The 24,052-nt window shown below is 37.8% G+C and overlaps 1 long non-coding RNA gene across 5 annotated transcripts in view; it reads left to right on the top strand.

The window, feature by feature from the left end:
- LOC134415486 (uncharacterized) overlaps positions 1 to 24,052 on the top strand; it is a 184,527-nt gene that overhangs the window by 56,949 nt on the left and 103,526 nt on the right. For all 5 annotated transcript variants that reach the window (XR_010027061.1, XR_010027060.1, XR_010027063.1 and 2 more), the window contains exons 2-4: positions 4,888 to 5,054; positions 13,326 to 13,395; positions 23,185 to 23,259. This is a non-coding gene — a long non-coding RNA (uncharacterized LOC134415486). The remainder of the gene's footprint in view (positions 1 to 4,887; positions 5,055 to 13,325; positions 13,396 to 23,184; positions 23,260 to 24,052) is intronic.

Raw genomic sequence — 24,052 nt, 5'->3', positions numbered from 1 at the left:
ATTTTTCTAATGTACAACCTGTTAATTCTGCACAATTCAAGATTTTTTTAAAGCCAAAGTGTTTTGTGGCGCTAAGTCAAATGCCTTAAAAATGAAGAATGCTGTGCCAACACATTCACCTTTACCAACAGGGCCTATAAGCCTGTCATAAAAAACAGTGTTTGTTTTACAAGATTTACTTTCTACAAAACCATGTTGAGTGGGACAAATTATGTTTAGCCAATGTTTGTTGATAGAATCCTCATTTAACTATTCCATGCACATCAGAGAAATTTTTCAATGGCCCCTAGGTTATTTCTTTTACCCCTTATTAAACACTGGAATGACTTTGTTTTCTTGAAAATTTCAGTATCCCAACTTTAAACTAGAAATATTATTCAGCCCTTAAAAAAAATTGTATCTAAAGTATAAATATGTGTTGAAATTTTTTATTTGTATGTTATCTTATGCGAGTATTTTGATGGAGATGAAGTTTAGTTAGAAAAGGTATAGAGTACTTCTTTGTTTTAGATATCAATGTGTATTTATGACAAATGTTTCACTTTCCTACATTGCTGTTGAGAATTCTTCCATCTACATCTGAAATCCAACTTACAGCTGACCTAATATCCCCTTTCCTCCTAATACCTCTGAACATTAATCCTCATTTCCCAAAGCCCTAGCTATGCTTAACATTAAAGTTATTCAACTAACTTTCTGAGAAGTCACCTATATTTTAAGTTGTTCACCATTCATATCTTTCCTATTTACTCATTTTAGATAAAATTTGTTGATATTTCAAATCTCATTTTAAAACACTGGCTTTCTTGTTTTAAGAAAGAAACTTGTGAAATTGTCTTAAAGAACCAGGAATGGGGGTTCCTCTCCCCTTTTAGATTTATCAGGTTTAAAGTCCTATATTTCAGTAAGCCACTCTGAAATTTTTTACTGAGAGAAATAAGAACTACTAGGGGGCAATTTAATTGATTTATCTTAGAGAGATCTTTTAGGTTGGGATGAACTGCCTAATGGAACTGCTGATTTCTCCCCTGAGGTACCTAAGTTAGATCTAATGCTTCTGAGTTTTAGATATCTGTGTTATGGTGTACAAATCGCACCTTTCTTTTTAGTAACAAGCTGAACCAGCTGTCCAGAAAACATCCCTGAAGTTAAGGTCACCCATTATAAATCAGGCTTTCTTTCTACATCCTCGAGAGAGGATTTTAGGGAGGCTGAGTGAAAATGCATGCCCATCAGTAATTTTTCTATGCTAATCCATAATCATTCAATGTTTTGTGACTCTGAATCATAACAATGAATGACAGCCACCTCCACCTCTTCCCTAGCTGTTACTGAGCCTTTCAAAACTGGCATAGAAACATTGATCCTTTATAAGCGCAGTTCTATGACTCTGGTTAGGACATGTCAGTCTTTTTACCATGTTTGCAGATGCAACCTGTCTGGGCTGTCCATCTGGTTTAAGCAGAGCAGCAAATGATGCTGGGATGTATCACTGGACCTACAGATCCTTTCAGCCTGTTCCTACTGCTTCTTATCATGTGGCACAAAGGTCTCAGTACATGCATCCATGAGAATTTTACATGGATGGTCTCCACATGCTTGGATGCAGTGGAGCAGCCATGGTAGAGGCTGGGGTGTGCTCCAGCTGATAAGGCCTGCAGGGGGGCAGGGTTCATTCTCTCAGGCTCAACTGGGGGTAAATACAACTTCTGGCTCCCAAATCAGAGCTGGCCCAGGGGGTGAGTACACTGAGAAGGCTTCTGCCAGGAAAACACTATATAGACATATTCCATGCCTGACTAATGAAGGAAGTGACGAACCTTTGGTATTTGATTCTCCCATAGATACTGGTAATTTGCTGTTATTTCTGCTCAATCCAACAAACAAGCAGTAAATGCAGCAATAGTCTTGACCATGAGAGAGGATGCAGAACACCTCCTTCTAACAAGAGTTCTTTTTAAAGTTGTTCAATTTTGATTTCTTTTGATCAGCTAACCCAGGATCCTGCCAGCTCTACACTAGTTACACAGTTTTGGTGCTGATAGTTCAACAGGCTGCTGTGTTTATTTCCCAGTACAATTCTGACTAAGAGTTTCCTTGCCTGCTGTCTCTGTAGCCAGCCCTTCTGGGAAACTTTGTTCTTCTACATATTTTATCAGTTCTACTTCGTGACGCCTCTGGTATGACTTTTGAATCCCTGAATGTAGAAGTCATTCAAGCACAACCATTTTCAGATCCTTGACTCTCAGAAACCTTGCTCAATTTAGGGGCAAGTGGTCTTGGAAGAAAATAGACACATGGATTTAATAATGTTTAATAATGAAGTGCAATTTTTGAAATCACTGTATATTTTAATAATGTCCATTAATTTGTTGAAGTTGTTTTCCTCACACTACTTCTCAGGCATGTGGTGTGATTCTGGGAACTGTCCTGTGCAGGGACAGGAGGTGGACTTTCATGACCCTCATGGGTCCCTTCCAGTTTAGCATAGTCTATAATACTATGATACTTCTCTTATTATAGAACTCTTTTGAAAGTGGACCCAGGCATTGTTCAGAATCTGTCTGACTGGTCTGGATTTGTTCCATTAGAAAAGGTGTTTATGTTCTGTTGCATTTTTTTAATGTCCTGATGGCTCCTTAAACTCTGTTTTCCTTATTCTTATTATATTTTATACATCATTTTTCTCTGGCTAAACTCTGGAAAGAATGTCAGTCCTCTGGTTTATTAATGGATCCAATTATAATTTCTAGCAATGGACACACTCTTTCTCAAATAAGCTGATATTTGTCAGGTAATAATCAGTACTCAGGTCTGATGGCCAAAACAAACATAACTGGTCAATGTGTTGTCTTTCCTGGAAAAATAACAGGATGCTTTTCTCTGCCTCTGCATTTCATTGATGCTGACCTGTTGCATGTCTTAAAAACACATCCATCACATATCAGGTCTGCTTTTTCATTCTTTTCTTGACCATCCAAGGACACTGGCTAGGTATTCCACATTCCAACATGGAACTCCACTGCCTCCCCAGGTATAGTTCCCTAAGTGTAGAATAGAAACAAAAGTATCCTGCCCTCTGTATGCAGGAAAGTAAGATTTAACACTGAAAAATATTTACAGATGTTAAATGTGTTTCATTCCAATTCTTACCCATTTGATTCTTCACAGTGACTTTAATATAATCTCCAATACACTCTATAGTTACATTTTGGCAAAGAAATCTTGTCTTATGCATTCAACAGCACCCTCTAATTTTTAGTAGCCTAGAAGATTTTCCTCTTCTTCAGTCAGAACATTGAAATCAGTAATTCTTCCAAATCTAGTGAGTAATCCCACAAATCATGTTCTCATAATCAAAAGTAGATGCTAGGCAATATGCAGAATAAACACAGTAGAATTCCTTTCCCTGACTCCAGAGCGATTGGTTTTTTGTGAATCATGAGCTACCAAATATCAAATAATTATTTGCTAAATAATGAAAGAGAAGATTAAGATATCCCTTAAGCTCCGATGAGCCTTGGAGCACAGTGCCTGGCTATTAAATACCACAGTGTTGGTGTGATGATGCTTAAGTCACTTTGTGAATCTGCCCCAGTGATGGTGCTGTTCCTGATGTCCCTCTGAACACGTTTTTGTCCTATGTCCTGCACATGAATAGAGAAATAGAAGCTTCATAAAGGTTGAATTGTGTAGACTTCTAGTAGAAGACAGGAAGGTCCTCAGAAAAGAGTGAACTGGAGTTTGTGGCTCACTTAGCAAATTTGGGATGCTCTCATCAGGCAGGAAAGGTGAAGGTGAGGCTCAGAAAGGGGATGTTGGAGTCCTGCTACAGACTGTGACTAAGTGGCATGATTTACTCTCAGGACAGTGAAAATACTAATGTGAGCCCTCTGAGGGAAAAAGGAGTTCTTACATCATTGTAGTATGCCACTAAAAAGAAAGTTTTACTGCTTTCCCCTGTCTCTGTCATTGGGGCTGGATCGAAGGATGTTATCACACTTGTGATCCCCCGGGACCCAGCCCACTTACAGACACATTGGAAAACTATTACTGTGTGGTATGAGCTTTCCTACTCTGACTGAAGACTCTGTAGGGATAAGAACTTGAGTCCTGTGGGGAATCATCATGTCTCATTCTTTTTTCTTTCCACATTGTCTGGAAGGCCATGATATTTCTCCCTTCTTGCACAGGAGACTTCCCCCCACAATTGCTACATTTGTCACCATAGGCAAACATTTACACAGCAATTTTTAAGCTATTCTCCAGTCACCCTTTGATCCTGTGGCTCTGGAATAGTCTATCCCATCCCTTAGTCCACACTCCCATGAGACAGGGAACTCAGGTCAGATGAGGACTGAGAAATTTGCACACCAAAAATTAACTCTTCCTGTTGAAGCTCAGGCTAGTGTCTTTGATGTTGAATTTCCTTGTTCTGCCTATAATTTCCTCTGGAGGGAAGGTCAATGCCATGTACTACTTTGGATAGCTTATTACCTAATAGGGTTTGTGCTCACCTACACAGAGCCATCTTTTCTTTTACTGCAACTGTGCTTACAGTGTGATTGGCACCATGTTGTAAATAATTAGTGAAAGTAATGATATAACTCCCTGTGGTAATCTCATCCTATTTAGGATACAACTACAATCTGAACTTCAATAACACCTTTGACATAATCAAACATCCCAGAGCCCTTTACAAAGCCATAAATTACTCACCTGTAAAGTAATGACTGCAGGGAATTACAGCAGGCAATGAGTCCATTGATCGCTGCTGGTACAAAATGAAGGAGAGGACGTACAACAGAGGCCACTCCACAACTCTCTTCCTTTGGAAATTTCCATAGTGCCTTTAATTTCTGCATGTATCTCTTTTCTTCCCCACAGGGACACAAGAGGAGGAAGACCACCTTGCTCTGACAGTCAAGGACACCTTCATCCATGCTGAGCTGTAAATCCCATCTGAAAGTGATGGGATTTTAGGCAGGACACAAATGTATGAGCTTATAGCCTGCAGGGAAAACTGCTCTTTAGCTAGTGAGGCAAATAAACAAGTAAGTCACTTCCTTAAATTTGCATGGGCCCTTTCTGAAAGGAGGGTTTTACTGCTGCTTTTAAACAAAAAATAGCAGTGATTGCTTTGGACACCTCAGATGATATACTGCACACAAAATCAGGGCTGCATCACCTCCTACCTCCTAAGATACCCCCTCTATGGTTCAGAGTTGTCCTCACATTATTAGGTCATTAGGAATTTTCTCTTTTATCAATTTCATTTAAAATGAACCCCAGTTCTAGAAACCTTAATGTAAGAAGTCCATATGTCCATAAGCACTCTGACTGAAAAAAAAGGAATTATTTTGGTAGGCAACTCAGTGTCAGAAAGAATTGCTAAATCAAGAATTCTATTATTTAGATTACGATAATGAAAAAGAAGGATTAAATTGTTTCTGCAGTTAAGAATACCACTGTGATTAGGAAATGTTTTGTATTACATGAAAAATCTCAGCGTTTTTTTTTAACCTGAAGGAAGACAATGGGATCAAACTTTATATTTGTAACAGAAATACATATTTCTTAGCACCACCTGGAGCTCTTCTTGGTTTTGTTGTGTTCTGGGGCTACATGTTTATTATAGTCCTATTCTGGATTCCCAGAGTATTACTGCACTTGTTATTGTGGTGCCAGCTTGACACCAGTGGGACTACCTTATGGATGCCATTGAGTGTGGATTTGAAAAGTGCTGCCTCTGAGATAACAAATATTTTGGCAAGATGGGAAAGTTACAATAGCAAATATTTTGCCTGGTTCTCAAAGGTATACTGCAGTTTTATAACTTGTGCCTTAGTTTTAAACTGTTTCGTGTTCTTAATTGCTTGTCTTGGGTATTGGACATGTTGATGGACTGAAAGCCATGGGGACTTCTCATGGAGAAAGACAGCAATGTTTGATCCCAAAGGCTTAATTTTGAAATCCAGCAGAACTGTTGTCCTTGCTCTTTGGATATGACAAGTTAAAAAGGGATTCATGCTGAATTTCGAAGGCATGTTTTGATGGAATAGGGCTGCTTTGGAATAACACACAAATAGAATAGTTTAAACAATCATAATTTTAAAAATAGGTTTAATTGGATTATTTCTTGTGGTCTGATCCAAGGAATATTGAAGCCTGCAAGACCATTCCTATTGGATTCTGTTGGCTGTGTGATGGATCCTTAAATGTTTGTAGAGGATAAGGAATGTTTCAGGAGCTCCCTGCTGAGCTGTGTACAGTGTCTCAAAGCAGGTGCAGAAAGGACAATTAAGCTTCCACAGGACAGGATGTCACCACTGCCTTCCTCCTTGGGCTGTCCTCAAAATTGCCCCTTGTTTTGAGAAAAACCAAGTGAAAAAAATGAAACTGCCTACTCTTCCATCAACTGATGTCTGTTTTTCTTTCTCATTTCCAGAGTTTTAATATTTTTATCTTATACTCTATGTCAGATACATTATAAACATTGACAGGAGCAGGATATTGCAATTCCGTGGCATTTTGAGGATTTTTGTTGTGTTTTGCTAGCTACGAATTAGTCACAGCACTTACAAATTTCCTCATTCAACAGCTTTGCCTTTATTTTTTTTTAAATATTGGTAAATTTCTTTTTCTCTGCAGTCTAACGTCAATGGAACAGACAAAAATGTAACCCTTTGAATACTGATTGATAAGAATTAAGAGCCTTTGTCTCCTAAAATCATTCCAATGAGAGCTTTAAGTTCTAGCTCCTGAAATGTGGTAATGCTCTTTGCAAACTGCTTAGTTACATGTTGGTGCTGGTTTTGCATTCTGTAAGGAACCATGATGTTGCATTTATTAGCATCTTCCTAATTGTCCTGAGTTAGTGTGCATTTGGTATCCTCCATGGGAAGATCTAGCTAATTAGAATAGCACCAAAGAGTGATTATTACTGTGTTTCATATTTAAACAAAGAAGCTCAACACCCTTTTATATTTCAGTGAAAGTGATTTAGAAATTATTAAATCCAATGAAATAAGCTAGATACAATTTTTTTATCTAACAGGAAAAGAGACAGTTATCAAAACTAGAAAAAGGATTGCTTTTGGTACATGGGAAACAGATTTAAATTGCTGTGTAGTATAACAGTTCCAATTTTGCAAGATGAAAAATGATTGTTTCACTATTGCCTTGTCTACTTTTGTTTTTTTCCACCTGGTCTATCCAAATTTATGTTTAGAAAGTAGTCTCTCTGGGGCAAGGAATTACATTTTTTTATTAAATATGTGTCAGGCATGCTGGACAGAAGGGCCCCAGTTCTAGACCCTGCAGCTTTGCACATGTAACACAAGTGAGAAATATAGGCCTATATCATATCAATCAGCAGTATTGTAGAAATATGATTTATTATTAAGTCCTATTTTTTTTTTTTTTTTGCATTTAAGGTGGGGGATAATCAAATGCAAAATTATGGTATGGAGAACAGCTGTTTAGGCAAAATGATGTATTAAAAATTAGCAAATCATTGCACATTGCTGTGAAAATGCTGTATTGGAGCAATGGATGCTTGCATCTGTTTCTAAATTCAAGACAGCTCTTTCACCACTTACCTAAATTAGTTGTGAGACAGGTGGGTACCACATTCATCTCCAATGAACAAGCATTTCTAGGTATGGGTGGGTGAAAAAAGTTGGAAGGGCCTTCCAAGGGGGAAAGCCCCCTATCCAGGGCCTTCCAAGCCAGTCAGGGAGATCTCTGGTGATTTTAATAGTCCATGGATTGAAGCTCAGGAAATGAGTTACACTTCATAGCTATCATGTTCTTGGATGACTTTTAGATAAGTTAGACCTCATTCTTAGAGGACTGACCATGAATAACTTGTGTCAGGACAAATAGTGATCCTGTAGAGAAAACAGGGAAAAAAAGTGATCAACACAAGCACTGAACAGCGTTCTGTTGTCAAAAAGAGTGGCATGACTGACCCTTTGAGCATAAATAGCAAAACACTTAATGGGCGAGATGAGGTATACTTGAATTGGAAAGAGCACCACATACAGCAGGCACGCATCTGTTTTTAAGAGAACGTTGAATAACTAAGATAACATAGAACAGACCCAGAAAAATGAGGTGAAAAAGCAGCTGGCCTACTACTTCATGAAGTGGACTGAACAACATATGTTCAGCAAGGTAAAGAGAATGCCTGATATTATGGGTCCAATGGCTCTTAAAAAAAGGAAAAAAAAAGGTTTTAGGTGTTCTTGACTGAAATAATTTTTGTCATGGATGGGTTCTGTGATCCATTAAATGTTTTTGTGGATTTTTGAGGCAAACAATTGGACCAAACAAAGGCATTCATAGTGAAGGGATAAAGAGATATTTTTATGTAAGTCAGGATATTTAATCAAATGGTATTTTTTTGGTCTGAAAGCTGTGGTTCTGATAAACCTCTCAGAAACCACAAACTGTGCTTGGACCCACAAATTGTGGATACAGAATTCTGTATCCTACTAAACATTGCCTTAGCTAATCAGCTCTTCCCACCCCTATTTTTAATCTTTAAAAATGTTAATTGATCACCATTCTGATAATTTCCAGGCTAAAGATTTTTTTTCTTTCCAGTGGACACATAGTGATTAAATGCTCAGGAGGAACAAAATGCAATTATGCAGGTTTTCATTCCTCCATACATGCTAATTAGAACAGATAAAACTTTTGCTACAGCATTTATAGTATTTGTGGGGATAATGTATCTGAGCGATAAGAAAGGACAATATTTCACAATAATTTAAACATGAAGTATTTTCCATAATGCATCCATGGGGAATGGTTCAGTTATCAGATGCTGAGGCAGCAGTGTATTTATGAAGCGTTGTAAAAACACATACAGCAGTGGCAGACTGCAAATCACAGCAAGTCACCCATGTAATGTCATAGGTCTTGGTGGAAAGCTATCAGGACTTGGTGGGTCTGAATTGTGACACTACCTGGAGATGCACAACCAGCACCTGCCAGGTCATTACAAAACTTGTCTGGAAATTTTATGCTAGGTCTAAGAGGAAGGAATGGGAGAGAATTGTCAGAAATTATGATCAACTTTCAGAGTTTTGTCATCTGTGATAAATCTCTTTCTATAGTTAGAGGATCTCCTTTATTGTAAGGATTAAAAAAGGAGAGGAAGGAGCAAGAAAAAACCCTGGGAGCTGATGAAGCCTTATGAAACTTAACTTATGCTGTATTTTCTTTTCACTTCAAATCTACTTAAATTCCTGGGATTGCTGTAGTATCCTTTAATTTAGTCTGACTGTGGGAAGATTGTATTTTAGACTGACAGTTTAACTCTTGAATAAAATGAGAGATGTTTCTTTTGGACATTTATCTCTAAATCAATGAGGTTAATTGAGCACTTGTTAGAAAAACATAAGGGAAATCACTTTGCAGTATTTTACTTTTATCCATGAAAACACTAAATGAATACATGGTCTTGTTACTCATAAATCCTGAATTGGAGACATTCCATTGAACTGTTAATTTCTATTTTGAAGTAAAACTCCTCCCCCTTTTGTAATTCAAGACTGTTCTACTGGTGAAATGAGAGAAAAAAATACAATGAATGAGAGAGAAAAATACAATGAAGAATGACAAAGGAACAGTAGAAATGTGAATTGGGAATGCAGTGGGGAAAATTACAATAAAGGAAAACATTGGAGATTCTTCTTAATAGTCTTGAATTAAATTCATGTGGTAATGACATGAAGAAAAAAAAACCCCATATTCTCCTTCAACATGTGTGAAAAAAAACCCAAAACCAAAGAAAAAGTAGATATTGTGTGTACTCTTAGGCTGCCCTTGTTTCCCAGATCCTGGTACGCTGTGACCCTTCACAAAAAACAATCTATTGCAATGTTTTGAACATCCAGTCTTGGCACTCTGTACCATACAGAGCCTTTCAACCCTGTCCCCACAGCTCTTGCAGGGGAAACAAACCAAATTGGAAACCTAATGGAACCTAATTATCAGAACAGTACCTCAAGGGATTCTACAAGTAAGCCAAAGAGGAACTTCTGGTAAAGGCATATTGTGAGAGGATAAGGGAGAAGGGATTTAAACCGAAAGAGTTTGGACTTAGATTAGATATTAGAAGAAATTCTTTGCTGTCAGGCTGAGGCCCAGAGAAGTGGTTGCCCCATCCCTGGAAGTGTTCAAGGCCAGGTTGGATGGGGCTCTGAGTGACCTGGTCTAGTGGAAGGTGTCCCTGCCCAAGACAGGGGTTGGAATGAGACAATCTTTAAGGTCCCTTCCAATCCCAAAAATTCTGTGACTCCATGATTCTATGCAAATTCCATGGAAATACTTCTGTGCTGCATCACAGACCACACAAACACTGCTCCGATCAGCTGCAGAGACTGCATGTCATTCCATGCACTTTGAACTGAAAAAACCCCAACAAACCCACAAAATATTTGTTATACTTTTGAACTGCCATGTCCTAGTGCTTGGCACCACTGAGAAGTTCCTGCCTCCATTCTCTGGACAGCCCTGCTTCAGCTACTGGTATATACTGATGAGTTCCTCTCTCAGTTCTCTCTTACTGAGGCTGAACAGGCCCAGATCTCTCAGCCTTTCCTTGTAAAGGAGATGTTCCAGTCCCTCCGTCATCTTTGTGGCCCTTTGCTGGATTTGCTCCTCCTATTGAGGAGCCCAGAACAGGACACAGCACTCCAGATGTGTGATGGTAGGCACACAAATGATGCCAAAAATAGTGGCAAGCATCAGAGCTTTATTATTCTCCATTTATATTCCCCAATTTTATACCTTTTTCCTCACATGCATAAAACCTGCATGCCCTTCTACTCTTTTGTGATTGGTCAGCACACATTAGCATTCCATGTTTCTTCTTCTTCTTGAGTGCTCTTCACCTGTTATACAGCTGCACCCCACAAGGGATGAGGCTCAACCACAGCCCATTCCTATTCCCCCCAGTCTATTTTCCCACAGATGTGGCCTCACTAGGGCTGAGTAAAGGGGCAGGATCACCTCCCTCGACCTGCTGGCACTACAGTTCCAGTGTTATCTTCAAATACCCAAGAGGAATGGATCTGGATTCCTGCTTCCTTTCCTCCTCCTCAACCTGCACTCCACTATTGTAAATTAATATGCTTAGAGATGGTAGTGGTGTCAAGAATTAATTACATTTCTTTCAGACTGTCTTTCTCAACTAAGCATGATGGAAAAATATGTTTCCTAAAATAACTTTTGGAGTCAATAAAAGGAAGTGGTAGCAGTGGTTAAAGTTCTGGAAAGGTACTGGATAGTGACAAGATATCAAGACTGGATGACATGCTCAGGGAATTTAAAGAAAATGCTGTCAAAATAGACATAATCCCTCATTAAATTAATCAACCTCAACTGAGGAGTTTGATGGAGAAAGTTTAAATACCTTTAAAAAAAGCATTAGAAATTTTGCATTTCAGTTTTTCTCCAGTATTAAAAGAACATCTGAATTATAAGTGGAGATTTATTTTGTTTACAAAATCCCTTGATTGGTATAAAAAGGTAAAGCTAAAGAAATATGGCTACCATAAAAGAAAACCACGCATCTCTGACAAGTAATTGAACAGAACTGTAGGCAGAAAAAGGCTGTTATTATAACTAATTTGGAATTTCAACAAGCCATTTATGAACCTCTTGAAGAAGGCTTTCAAGGAAATGAAGTAGCCCTAATACATTAGAGGTGAATGGCACTTAGGTGCCAGAAACTGCTTAAGTGACAGAAAACAAGGGGCAAATCATCTTATCCTAGAGGAAATGACTCACCTTGTGGAAGTGCTTCATGGAGATCCACTCTCTCAAGGGATCCTCTGTGACTAATCTGGACTGCATATTCCACATTTAGGCAGGCAAAACATATGATGAGTTAAACGTCACCTCTACCTTTGAATATAGAAACTCACCATGTTCTGCATAGTTTGATATATTGGTTATTAATGAGCTAGTGAAGACATGAACTGTGTAAAATGATAACACTTGAATGTGATGCAATTATTTCACTGGAGAGAAATGAAGAATTCAACATTCAGGACTGTTTGTTTAGGTATTACAAATGTAAATTAAATTTCAAATCCAATTGAAAAAATAGAATAATTTGAAGTAATTATAAGTTAAAAATTAATTCCCCAAGCAAATAAACCTGCTGTTGTTTCTGTAGCTCTGTGATTCACATCCAGTCCTGGAACAAAAGTTAGTGTGCTTTCCCCATGTACTGATCAGCTTTCCATCACAAAACCCCCATTGTGCTCTCCCGACACTTCTCACCACTTCTTATTTCAAAGCCAGATGTTTTTTTCCTGCTCTCCCTGCTCAACGTGGTTTTTTGCACTTCCTCTGGTCACTGGAGCTGAGTTGCTGTAGGGATTTCTGGGACAAACCCAGGGTGAGGTGAGTGGGTTGGCCAAACACCATGTAGGGGTGGGACAGCTGTATCTGAACACCACAGCTGGTGTTTTTCCTCCATCCTTGTTCTTCTCTCAATGTTCACTGAAGCTAAGCATAAGAACAGCAAAAGGCTGAAACGGCTAAAATGAGAGCAGGAGGAGAAATCTCTGATAGCAAACTCCTGCAGACAGTGTAGAGAGAGCTCCTGTTGAGAGGAGGGGTAGCCAAAGCCAAATATCCCATCTTGTGCTATGTTGAAGACTAGGATATACAACAGTGCTGACTAGAATTTCATGACATAGTATAAATCATGATTTCCCTCATCTTGGGTGCTGCAATCTCCTGGTCATATTAGTGAAAAGTCAAATAGATCAGTCAGAAAACAGGACTGAGAAAAGTCATGATGGAAGTATATAAATCAATGTATGTTATAAGAGAAATAAATAAGTCCCTCGTTTTTGGCCTTTCATTACCAACTGGAATGATCACTTTTCATATGATGGGCATTTCTAAAGGCTCATGTGTTTCTGTGTATAAGACAATCCTTGTGATTACCTTCTGGAGTATCCAATATTTATTAATTTCATTAACAGTATTGTTGTATTGTAAAACTTTGCATTGTAAATCAAGAGAAAAATGCAGCAAATTGAAACTACCATATCTCAGGTTAATTGTTATGAATAGGCAGTACTGGGGTTAACGTACTCATATAATAGCTTGAAATACTTTGTTGCTGATCTTCTCTTTTTATTGGTTCTCCAATCAAACATGAAGAGAATTAGATGTGTCATATATGCCAGTTTGTATATTTTCAAAGGGAAGATTTTTCATGTTCTCTAACAAATGTTTCATATTTGTTAATTTGGTTTTCTGCCTTTCATTCAATTCTGCATTTCATTCAGGAAAGAGGTCATTTTATGACATTTTATCCTCAGACATGACCCTGGAAATGGAGACATGGGCCAATCACTGGTAAGTATTTACAATGGTTTCATTATGTGTTGTTAGAATATTTAAATCAAATTATACTGCCTTTGAAGGCTGAAATCCTTTAATGCTAGTATTTTAATCTGAAGTCAGGCATGAGTAGCTATTTTAAAAGCATAAAAAATTAAGCTTTGTGATTGTGATGTAAGCTTCTGCACACATGACATTTCTCTACCAATTAATGTTGAAGGTGCTTGTATTTCAGTGAAGACACAGTATGAAGTAAGACACAGAGCAGCTCATTAGGTAAAGCTGGGATGGAAAGCCTTTAGCTATCGATGTTAAAAGAAATATAAACAACTAGAAATTTCCCAGGTCTAGTAAAGCAGTGGCATATTTATATGAATAAAGGCATCTTTGCTAACAACATACCTGAACTATAAGCTATATCTGAATGAACTCCTTGAAAAACAGAGACTCCTAGAAGGAAGTTTAAGTGATTTAAGTTTTCTACAGTCTACATGAAAGCATTAGAAAAAAAAAGAAAAGTAAAAGAACTTTCAACCTTCCTGTAATATGCCAAACTAACACAAAGAAAGATTTTTGCATAGCTTGCTTAAAATATTCCTGAAATAGATGAAAAGTCAAACCCCAGACATTTGAACAGACATAGGCAAATACTGAAAAAATGATTGGCAAACATATTGGTGAATCTCAAACATTGGTGGATTTCCTTTTGTTGGTAACTTTTGTAGCTGAACTTTTTATTCTTCAACAATAGTATGAATTGAAGCTCACAGATGTTTATGAAAAGCAAATTTTAGATCAAGAATCAAGATTTACTTAGGCTCTGAGACAGCAGACCACTTGAATATATGCTTAACTTGAAGTCTGTGGAAACATTTACATACTTACAGTAAAATCTATTCTTATGTATTTCACTGTGTTGGGTTTTGAACTGGAAAATCAAACTAGGTTTAGGGTTAAATGAGTTACATGGTGGGAAAAAGCAGGTTGTAAAGTTTAACTCAGCAATCCTTCTAATAGCTAACCAGTTACTGTATAACACTATTAATTATTTCTATCTGAAGCAATTCAGAGAATTAAAATCATTGACACATGCCACTTGTGTGGTGAGTGAGGGTCTTGAATATAAAATTTCTGCAAATAGTGCAGTTCCCATTTCCAAGTGTTTACCGAGGCTTACATACTGTTAAGTAGAAAATTCTGGGACAGATATAAGCCATTGCCCCCAAATATAGACACACAATAGAGCAAAAATGAGAAAGAATTAGGTTTATTTTTATCAAGTCTGATGAAACACCCATAAGCCATAAATTATTTAATAAAACCTTTAGATTGCCAGTGACTGCAGTGAAGAAGCCAAAATTTTCCTAAGGGTTGAATGAGCAATGACAAGTTTCTTCATCAAATCAAACTGTGTTTTCAACAATGTACCTCATAGGCACAGAAAGAAATGCTTTCTGCATTCAGAACTAATAATCTTGGATATGACATTTGTCTATTTTTTAATGAACCTAGTCTGCCTGAAGACAAACAAAATATTCAGATTTATTTTTTGAGAAGTATTTTATGTGTACAGAAAATATCCATTGTTGTCACAATATTCAAATGCATTGTGCTAAAACTTTCTAAAGTATTTTAATATAATGGTTTTGGTAGATTTTTGCTTTGGTTTTTTTTTTTTTTTTTTAATGTAGGTCTCAATAAAACAGTGAGAAAAAGTCCCAAGCATATAGCTTTATTTTTCCTAGAGCCCAGTGTAATACGTTCATAGGCGGTGCAGAGTAAAGAAAACTAAGTCTGTGTTTTTCTCACCAACTTGTCAATGAAAAATGTTCCAGTGCTAGTGAAATGACACCTCTTGAAACTTTAATATAAAATCTTGAGTAACTTCTTATCCCTTGGTGCTTTCTGTTGGAAGTATGTTTGGCATCTTTCAGAGCTTAATATCAAGGACTCAGATTTCTGTATTTGAGTCTTATCTTGGGAACTCACCTTGATAGCTGGCTTCTCTATATTTATCATATTCCTTTCCTGAACACTTTCAATTAGATCATGAAGTACTGCTAGACAAGTTCTGTTTTTCTCCTTTTGCTGCTCATTTTGGAATATTACATAGCAAACAAGAACAACAAACCATAGTCAGTGAATTGTTCCCCTTACAATAAATCAACTTTAGGATCTTGTATCCGCATAAACCCTTAAGAAGGTGCGCTTACATTTTCGAGAGACTTTTGATAAGACATTCACCACCATAACTTTACACATGGACAAGAAATTGTCCCCCTAGACTCCCTCTATAGTCAATTTTTGACTCTGCAATAGTTGCTTTCATTAGGGACTGTGAGCCCCGTTTAATGTACATTTAGGAAGTCTGAAGGGAATCTCTTAGGATAATGTGTATCTGAGCCTCTTTGATAATGCAGTGATGGTGCAATGTGCGCCTCTGCACTGCAGTTCCCTGCCTCGGGTCACACAGATTGCACCCCGCTGTTAGATTTGTAGGTGAACACTAAAACCCCCACAGTATTATGCAGTTACACAAAGCAAGAGACGTGTGTCTTGGGAACTATGGTATTATTGCACCATTGAAATTTGTTTCCAATGTTCTCTTCTAATTTCAACAGTGAACTTGTGTCATTTCAAGAACCATCCTATAAAGGACACTCAAAGCTTAGCTTGGTTCCCAAACGTGCATGTCTAGTGCCATTTGCAAAGTCCTAAATTTAATGAGGTGTCTCCACAGCATCAAGTACATCCAAGACCTACAGAAACATGACTAGCAGCTAGAGGCCAGTCAGGACACCCTAGAAAACCTCAAATTATCTTCAATTTCCATGTATGGGCAATTGGAGTTAACAAATGAGAAAAGTCAGGCTCAGAACATGAGTGTGTCAGGAGGTACTACCTCTGAGGGCTAAAACCAAATTAATATAATAGGTGAATTTCAAATATTTAAAGTAACAACCAGAGATGGCAATTTAAAATGGTATCTTCTGCTTGCCTTATGGGATCTGTCCAGAATACCCACAGAAGGGATTCTCTTTTCAGTGAATAAACTTTGACTTAATCAGAATTTGCAAATGCAGCCATGAGTTATTCACATTGTTGAGCGATGATACAACCTCAGGCATTTAGATTAATCTGCCAACAGCAAGCACTCCAAAAAGGCTATGACAGAGTTAAGTGATGCGACCTCCTCTTAAATTTAGAGATCTGATAGGCAGGATTTGGCTTGCAGCCCAGCATCACTACCTCTCTGGGCAACCTGTTCCAGGTTCTGTAACCTTCATTGTAAAAAACTCTGCCCTTGCATCTAATACAAATCTACCCTCTGCTGGCTTCAAACCCCTTTTCCTATCACAGCAGGTCCTGCTAAAAAGCTTATCTAATTTTCCCTGTATTCCCCCTTTAAGTATTGCAAAGCCGCAATAAAATCTTCCTTGGTGAGATCTTGATATGTCTATGCTACTTTTGTTGTCCCTCTGCTCCCTCAAATATTCAGTTAGCCTTCAGACACTTAGAGCTGAATTTCTCTCCTTTTGGAAGGCTGGGCTCTGTGAGAAGAGAAGAGAAGAGAAGAGAAGAGAAGAGAAGAGAAGAGAAGAGAAGAGAAGAGAAGAGAAGAGAAGAGAAGAGAAGAGAAGAGAAGAGAAGAGAAGAGAAGAGAAGAGAAGAGAAGAGAAGAGAAGAGAAGAGAAGAGAAGAGAAGAGAAGAGAAGAGAAGAGAAGAGACCCCATATTGGACAGAACCAGTTCCAGACAGCTCAAGTGCAAGCCCATTGCAGGCCAAAGCAGAATTTCCTAAAATGTCACCATGTATTTTTTCATTCCTTTTCCTAGCCATAATATATCCATCTTCGGTAGTGTCAAAGAAGAATCAAACATGTTTTTTCTGGTTAAAATTGTATTTCAAAATAAATAAGATCAGCAAGAACACAGCTATAAAAAGTTAATTTAAACTGCTTTCCTTAGAAAATTGCCATATCAGCTTAAAACTGGCAGAAGGCCCATTAAACAAGATAAATATAGATGGAATCATATATATTCAGCTGGAAAGCGAAAGGTATTGGGATGCTCCAAAGCCATGAGTTTTAGGATGATAGTTCAGGGAAAGCTGATACTGCCAGTGTCATGGAGGATAAAGAACAAGCTTTATAGAAACACAGAAAAAAAAATTAGAAATGTGATAAGGAATGTTGTAAAAAGATTCAAACAGAGACACAGCTGTGGATCCTGTTGGGGAAAGCAATGCAAAATAAAAACTCAAGGAAAAAGAAATGAGGCTGAGTTGCAGGAAATCTATGTGACAATGAAAAGTATGAAGAAATGGAATAGTTCCCTACAGGGAGACATGGGAGCTCCTATGCAAGAAAGTAGAACAAACTGGCAATTAATCTGAATTTGGCAGACGATGAGGATGGATTAATTGATTTCTTTGCAATAGGCATGTTCAAGCCTACATACCCCCTGCTAGGTAAAGGAACCTCCAAGTTAAAAGGTTTTGGTTCCAAGAAGATATTAACTGGACTAGAATTAAAAAAAGAAATAACATTATGAAATCCTTAATGGAAAAGAATATAAAACCTACCTGCGTCTCTTTTGGGATTTCGACCTTAGAAAAATCAAATGTGCAATTTATTCCCGATGAAGACTGTTTCTCTTATTATGAGCCCTCAGAATGCTGTGTTAATCAAAACACTAGGCTGAACTCTGAAGCTGAATTACCCATTTCATTTATTCTTTATAATTTTTTCATTCCACATGTGACCAGAGCATAAGAATCCCAGGCTTCCTCCCCCAATCCCCACCTAAGATTTTCTTTACAGCCTCACACTGTCACAAAGCTTGTCTTCCACTGGGGCTGGTGTTGGCTGCCTTTTTGGCAGTTTTGCTATCTCATAATATTGCATGATAATACAGCAATACGATTTGTTTACCTTGCATCAGCTCTAAATTTGTTTCAATGCTTCAATACAGGAGCCTCTGTGCCAGAGAACTTCTTCCAATGCAGTGCCTTTTCTCCAAAACTGCCAGAACCACACAACTCTGTCCTGCACAAGAGTAGCAGGAGAACTGTTGATTGAGAAACCTGGAACATCACTTCAAGGTTTTTGGGAATGCTCTTTGCATTTTGTTGTCCGTGTTAAGGAGACTAGGAATTCCTTTCAAATACCCTTATAAAGTAAAATTTACAAATCCAAACTGGCATTGAAGTAATGCACCTGCACTCATCCTCCAGAGAACATGAGGTTACTGCAGGTGTGGTCCCTGAAACGTCTTCCTCCCACCCATGTACCCACTGCCCAACCCCAGCTGCCTGCATACACCATCAGTGCATGGTATAAGTGTGCTCCATTTCCAGCACAGTATTTGAATTTTTGGCCTGCTTAACGTTTGCTATCAATATGCTTTGCCACAGCTGTCAGATTAGTCAGGGCTGGGTGTTTTTTTTTTCTGTTTTATCTGAGTTGGCTTTATTCCCAGATTCCAGATAAAAGTGATAGTATTTTGCTTGACCATCCCATTCCAAGCATTAAACACTGTGACTTCAGGCTTGGATGCTCTAATGGTGTGTTAAAACTGTCCAATTTTGAGTGCCTGCCCTCCCCTCTGCCCACACATGCACACATAGCAAGCCACAGGAATACATTGCTGAGGTAAAAAATTGTGTGGAGCCTCAGACTGGGAGTGTGTCTAGCTGCCAGTCGTTGCAAGCTATAAAGTAATCACTAGAGTTAAAATAACCAAAATGAAGAGTCCACAGAATATGGTAACTGATAGAAATTGAAACCAAGTGTTTTTCAGGATTTTCCCTTAAGAAGTGGTGGGCCACTGACCTCACACATTTTTGTGATGAGAAATTCCTGAGAGCCAAACTACTGGCTCTGAAATGAAAAAGAAACTCCATCTGCTGGGAAGTTTATCAGCAGAATGATTTTTGATAGACTGCTTGCATCATTTGGGGTTTTATTTACCCCATTTAGGTCTCTGTTTGTTTAGTGCAGCAAATCTGGTGTGCAGGACTCTGTTAGAAACAAGAGATATCTATAGGTCACTTCACAATGCAGTGGAATTCTGTACCTCACATGCTGAACTGCAAAACTGCATCTCTCTGCGTCTGGATTGTTTTAACTTTCATTCTGTTGATGCCACCTATGGTCAGATATATAAATGGCCCAGTTTAGGCAATATTTAATTCCTTTACATTTAAATAGCCCAGTTTAGGCAATATTTAATTCCTTTACATATAAATAGTCCAGTTTAGGCAATATTTAACTCCTTTACTCAATTTAGCTGTTAAAACATAAATTACAGTGCTGTTCTACTCTCCTGGCTTAAAAATCACAGAATTTTTCACAGGCATGTCTTTGATATGAGCAGCTAAAACTGTGATTTTGGAGGGCTGCTTCCTCTCACCTCAGTAAAAAGAACATATTTGAATGCAATTTTAGCTTTAGCTTTTTCTTAAATCAGAAACTCTACATTTCTATACATCTGTTCCTGAGGCAGAAGTCAAGGTACCCAGTACAGGCACCATTATTTGGAAGATATTTCTTACATTTCTGTCACCATGTGACATGAAACATGGAGAGAAGATTACGATAATTTCGGAGCCCCACTCAAAAAGATAATGACAAATGAGAAAGTATTTAGTGAAGGGTGATTAGGATGGTTAGGAAACTGTGGACTATGACAGGTGAACTGAGCCTGATTAAAGTAGAATGCTTAACCTGGGGAAAAGAAATCTAAAGGGGATCTAATTGCTGTCTTCCACAACCTGCAGAGAAGATGGAGTCAGACTTCTTTCAGGGGAGTGCAGTAACAGGACAAGTAGCACAGGATGGAAGAGGCAACCATAGATAATTTTATGTATGGAGAAAAATATTCACATAAGTGCAGGCAAATATTGGAGTAGGATACCCAGAGATGCTGTGAAATCTCTGCCCTCAGAGATGTTCAGTACTCAGCTGGTAGAAGTCCTCTTCTACCTGTTTTACTTTTGCTCTGCTTTATATTGGAGGTAGGATCAGAAGATTGCCAGACATCCTCTCCAACTCAAATTATTCTTTAAGTGTATAATTCTATCAAAATTATCTACAGTGCAATAGCAGTCAAAATATATGTGGCAGATCCTCTAATCTGGAAAGGCAATGTAGGAGCACATTAGCATTTCTAGCTTGTTCTCCTTTTCTTTGGAATTCCCCAGAGCACTGTCATTTGCTACTTGTCGCATTAGAACAAAACAGTGCATCTTTTGGCACGTGTAACATTTTATAAACAAAGGAACTAAGTTGTTTGGATTCAGCAGAAAGCCAGAGGGACACCAACACAGCCATGCAAAACAGTTACAGGAGTCAAACTTCTGAAAGAGCATCTTAATCTCAGCCTAATCATGTATTTCAGTGAATATTATGAAAATAAGTGTTGATTATAGAAAATCAAAAATGTAACCGGAAGATTTTTTTTGTCTGTTTGTTTGCAAATTCTGGCCACTGCTAATGTGAAAATGTTTTTCTCTGAAGATTCTGGCCTCCACGACAGTCTCTGTATCTGTCATTTTGATTCCTTTTCATTTCAGATATCATCTGAAAACACTTTTTTCACTCCCTCAAGCCAGTGTCTCATTTTTTACCCCCATGCAGTTACTAGGAATGAAAGATATGCATGAAAAGTGAAAAAGGATCACATGATGAAAGCAAATTAAAATCCCCTTAGAACATATCATACTCAAATGCATAAATCCAAGGCTTCTTCAGAGCTGGATTCTGGGCTGCAAGGCTTCACTACAAGGTTAGGTTCTTATATCAGTGTTGGATTTGACTTTAAAAGAAGAATGATTTACAGAAAATGATGAAAGACAAATAAAGAGACCACATGCTAGTATATAAAAAGACAAAGACAGAAAATTGTTTTTTTATGAACTAGGAGCAATCTGTTACTTTACATTTGAACCACGCCACTCTTAATAGATCATAAACTGTAACATCTCACCTCTTTTTTCCCTTACTGTTCAAAATTGATGACCAAGGTTGCAGTTTGGCTCTTCAGTCTCAATCCCCCAGTAAGCAGCATTTAGGCCACATGAATTCTGGCTTTTGTGCATGCATCTCTTTCCTCACTGAAAAGATGCAGCGAAGCTGTGTTGGAGTTGACATGGCACAAGGTCAGCTGGCACCACCAGACCACAAATACCTCTCTCCCAAACATCCTGCTGACTGACTTTCTCCTTCTCTCTGGACCTTAGGCTGTTTTCTCCATTATTTTAGGGTGAAAGTTTTCACCTCATCTGCAGGCTTGGCCTCACCCCCTCTTGCTGGAAGGCCATTCTTTTCTTTTTCACTTGTCTTCTGGCTATGAGGGCCACCATTGTGCTTTCCCTTTTGTAATATTTAAAATACCACTATTTTTTCCTTCTGATACTACCTGTGCCTGCTTTCCCCAGTTTTGTCAGGCCCAGGGAGAGATGGGATCGGATATGGGGGATTAAACAATTTATGCCTTTTCTTTGCTGACTGGCTTAAATTAACAGGTTTGGAATTTGAGGTCTTATAAATATGAGGTTTTAAAAATTCCCCTGGGAAATTTAAGAAGGCCTACAGAGGTTTAGCTGAATCTGAAGATTAATGGCCTACATATTTTTTTAACTAAGTTGTTTATTGTCTGGCAGTTGATTTATTTTACTGAAAATACAGAGAGAAAAAGAAAGGGGAAGAAAGGGCTTTTTTGGTAGGTGAAAGTACTTTATAAGTTTGTATGATTCTAAGCCAACAAACACATCAGACCTCTGCCTTTCCAACATAAAGTTGGTCTTCATTTTAATATTTTAACACAGTATATAATGCCTATGCCACTATATGGCTACCATAGTAGGAAAGACACTTTTATAGTTAAGTGTATTAAAATGTTCTTCTCTGGAAGTTAATATTTTGTAATATTAGACTTCACACGTGGAATGTTCAGTACAATCCCCTATTTTTTTTGTGTGTTGGGCAAAAATCAATTTTAATGCTAAATTTGCTTTTGATATGGTCCAATAACAATGCAAAATGAATGAAGACTAATAAAATAACACAAAGTTAAATGCAAGTCTGAATTCTAGCCTTCACTATCATTATACCTGGATTTGATAAATGACATTGCCTGCATTCTAGACAGTATGAGTTGTCATATTTTTCTAAGATCTTGTCTAACAGAAAAGTTAATGCATTTTCTCTCTCTCTCTCTGAATTTCTCAGTGTGGTAATTGCTATGTATTTTTAATTTAATTTTATTCTTTGAGATGAGAACTTTAAGTTGTTCTGTCAGGATGTCCTTTGATGCCAGGTGCATGTCAAATTTGTGGACACACACATGGTTTAGAGACTCTATTCATACTTTGCACATTAACAAATGAATCATCTAGAAGCCATATTATCAAATTTTCTTTGACAGCCCCAAATTCATTTACTTGACATTAGCAGGTTTTTTTTTCTAAAAGGCTTGCATGAAATTTTCCCTTAATCTACCCATTTCCTATGAAAGAAGAATGTGAAGAATGTAAAGAATTCAAACTTGCTGACTTTTCATTATTTCTTTTCTGTCTCTTCCTTCTTTGTTGCAATTATGCAAAAGTTGTTTTAGCTCTATATTAACATTCAGATTCTAAGATTTTTTTTTTAAATACTCCTAAAGATTAAATATACAAATTAAAATATATTAATAGAATAATCCTGTGTTATTAGATTTTTTTATTTTTCTACCATTTTGTGTATTTTTCTGAATAAAATTTCATTGAGAAAATAAATTTATTTATGTTTTCATTTTGAGGAAAAAATGCTGACTAACCTTGTAAAGAAAATGAGGAGGAGGAGCTAAAAGAAGTGTGACACACAGAAAGTGAAGGTATGAACAAGTTTTGAACGGGATATTAATTTTCTTCATAGCAGCTTTTATGATGCTATGTTTTGGATTTTTGACTAAAACTGTGCTAATAATGCCCCAGTGTTTTAGCTATTGCTGAATTGTGCTTACACAACATCAGGGTCTTCCCTGTTTCTAATGCTGCCCTGCTAAGAATTAGCCTGGGGGTGGACAAGAAGCTGGGAGGGGTCACAGCCAGGACAGCTGACCCCAGCTGACCCAAGGGACATCCCAGGCCATGTGGCACCGTGCAGATAAAGCTGAGGGTCAGAAGAAGGACATTCAGAGGGCCCTTTCTCTTCCCAAGTCACTCTTGTGTGTGATGGAGCCCTGCTCTCCTGGGGATGGCTGAACACCTGTCTGCCCATGGGAACTGGTGAACTAATTCTCTGTTTTGCTTTGCTTGCTGCTTTTGCTTTTCCTATCAAACTGTCTTTATCTCAGGCCACAAATTTGGTTACACTGTCTTCTCAGTGGAGGTTCACATTCTCAGAGCCAAATTGATTACTAATTTTAAGAATTTTACATGAGAATTTTATGTCACATAAGACTGAAAACAATAATTTCAAGGTTTTTGCCTCTTCTCTAATGATTTGTGCCATACTTCAAACTTTTTGGAAGCACTTCATCTTGAGGACTTGAACACTTCCCTCATCTCTCCTGTTCCCTGCCTGCAGGTATGGCAGTTCTTCAGTCTGTTCTCAAGGTTCTATATATGACTTGGGGTGCTTGGAACCATTTATTGCCCAGATACATTAAGACTCCATTTCCACCA

Source organism: Melospiza melodia, chromosome 3, assembly GCF_035770615.1.
Source record: "Melospiza melodia melodia isolate bMelMel2 chromosome 3, bMelMel2.pri, whole genome shotgun sequence".
Taxonomy (NCBI): Eukaryota; Metazoa; Chordata; class Aves; order Passeriformes; family Passerellidae; genus Melospiza; species Melospiza melodia.
This window is presented reverse-complemented; position numbering and strand designations above follow the sequence as displayed.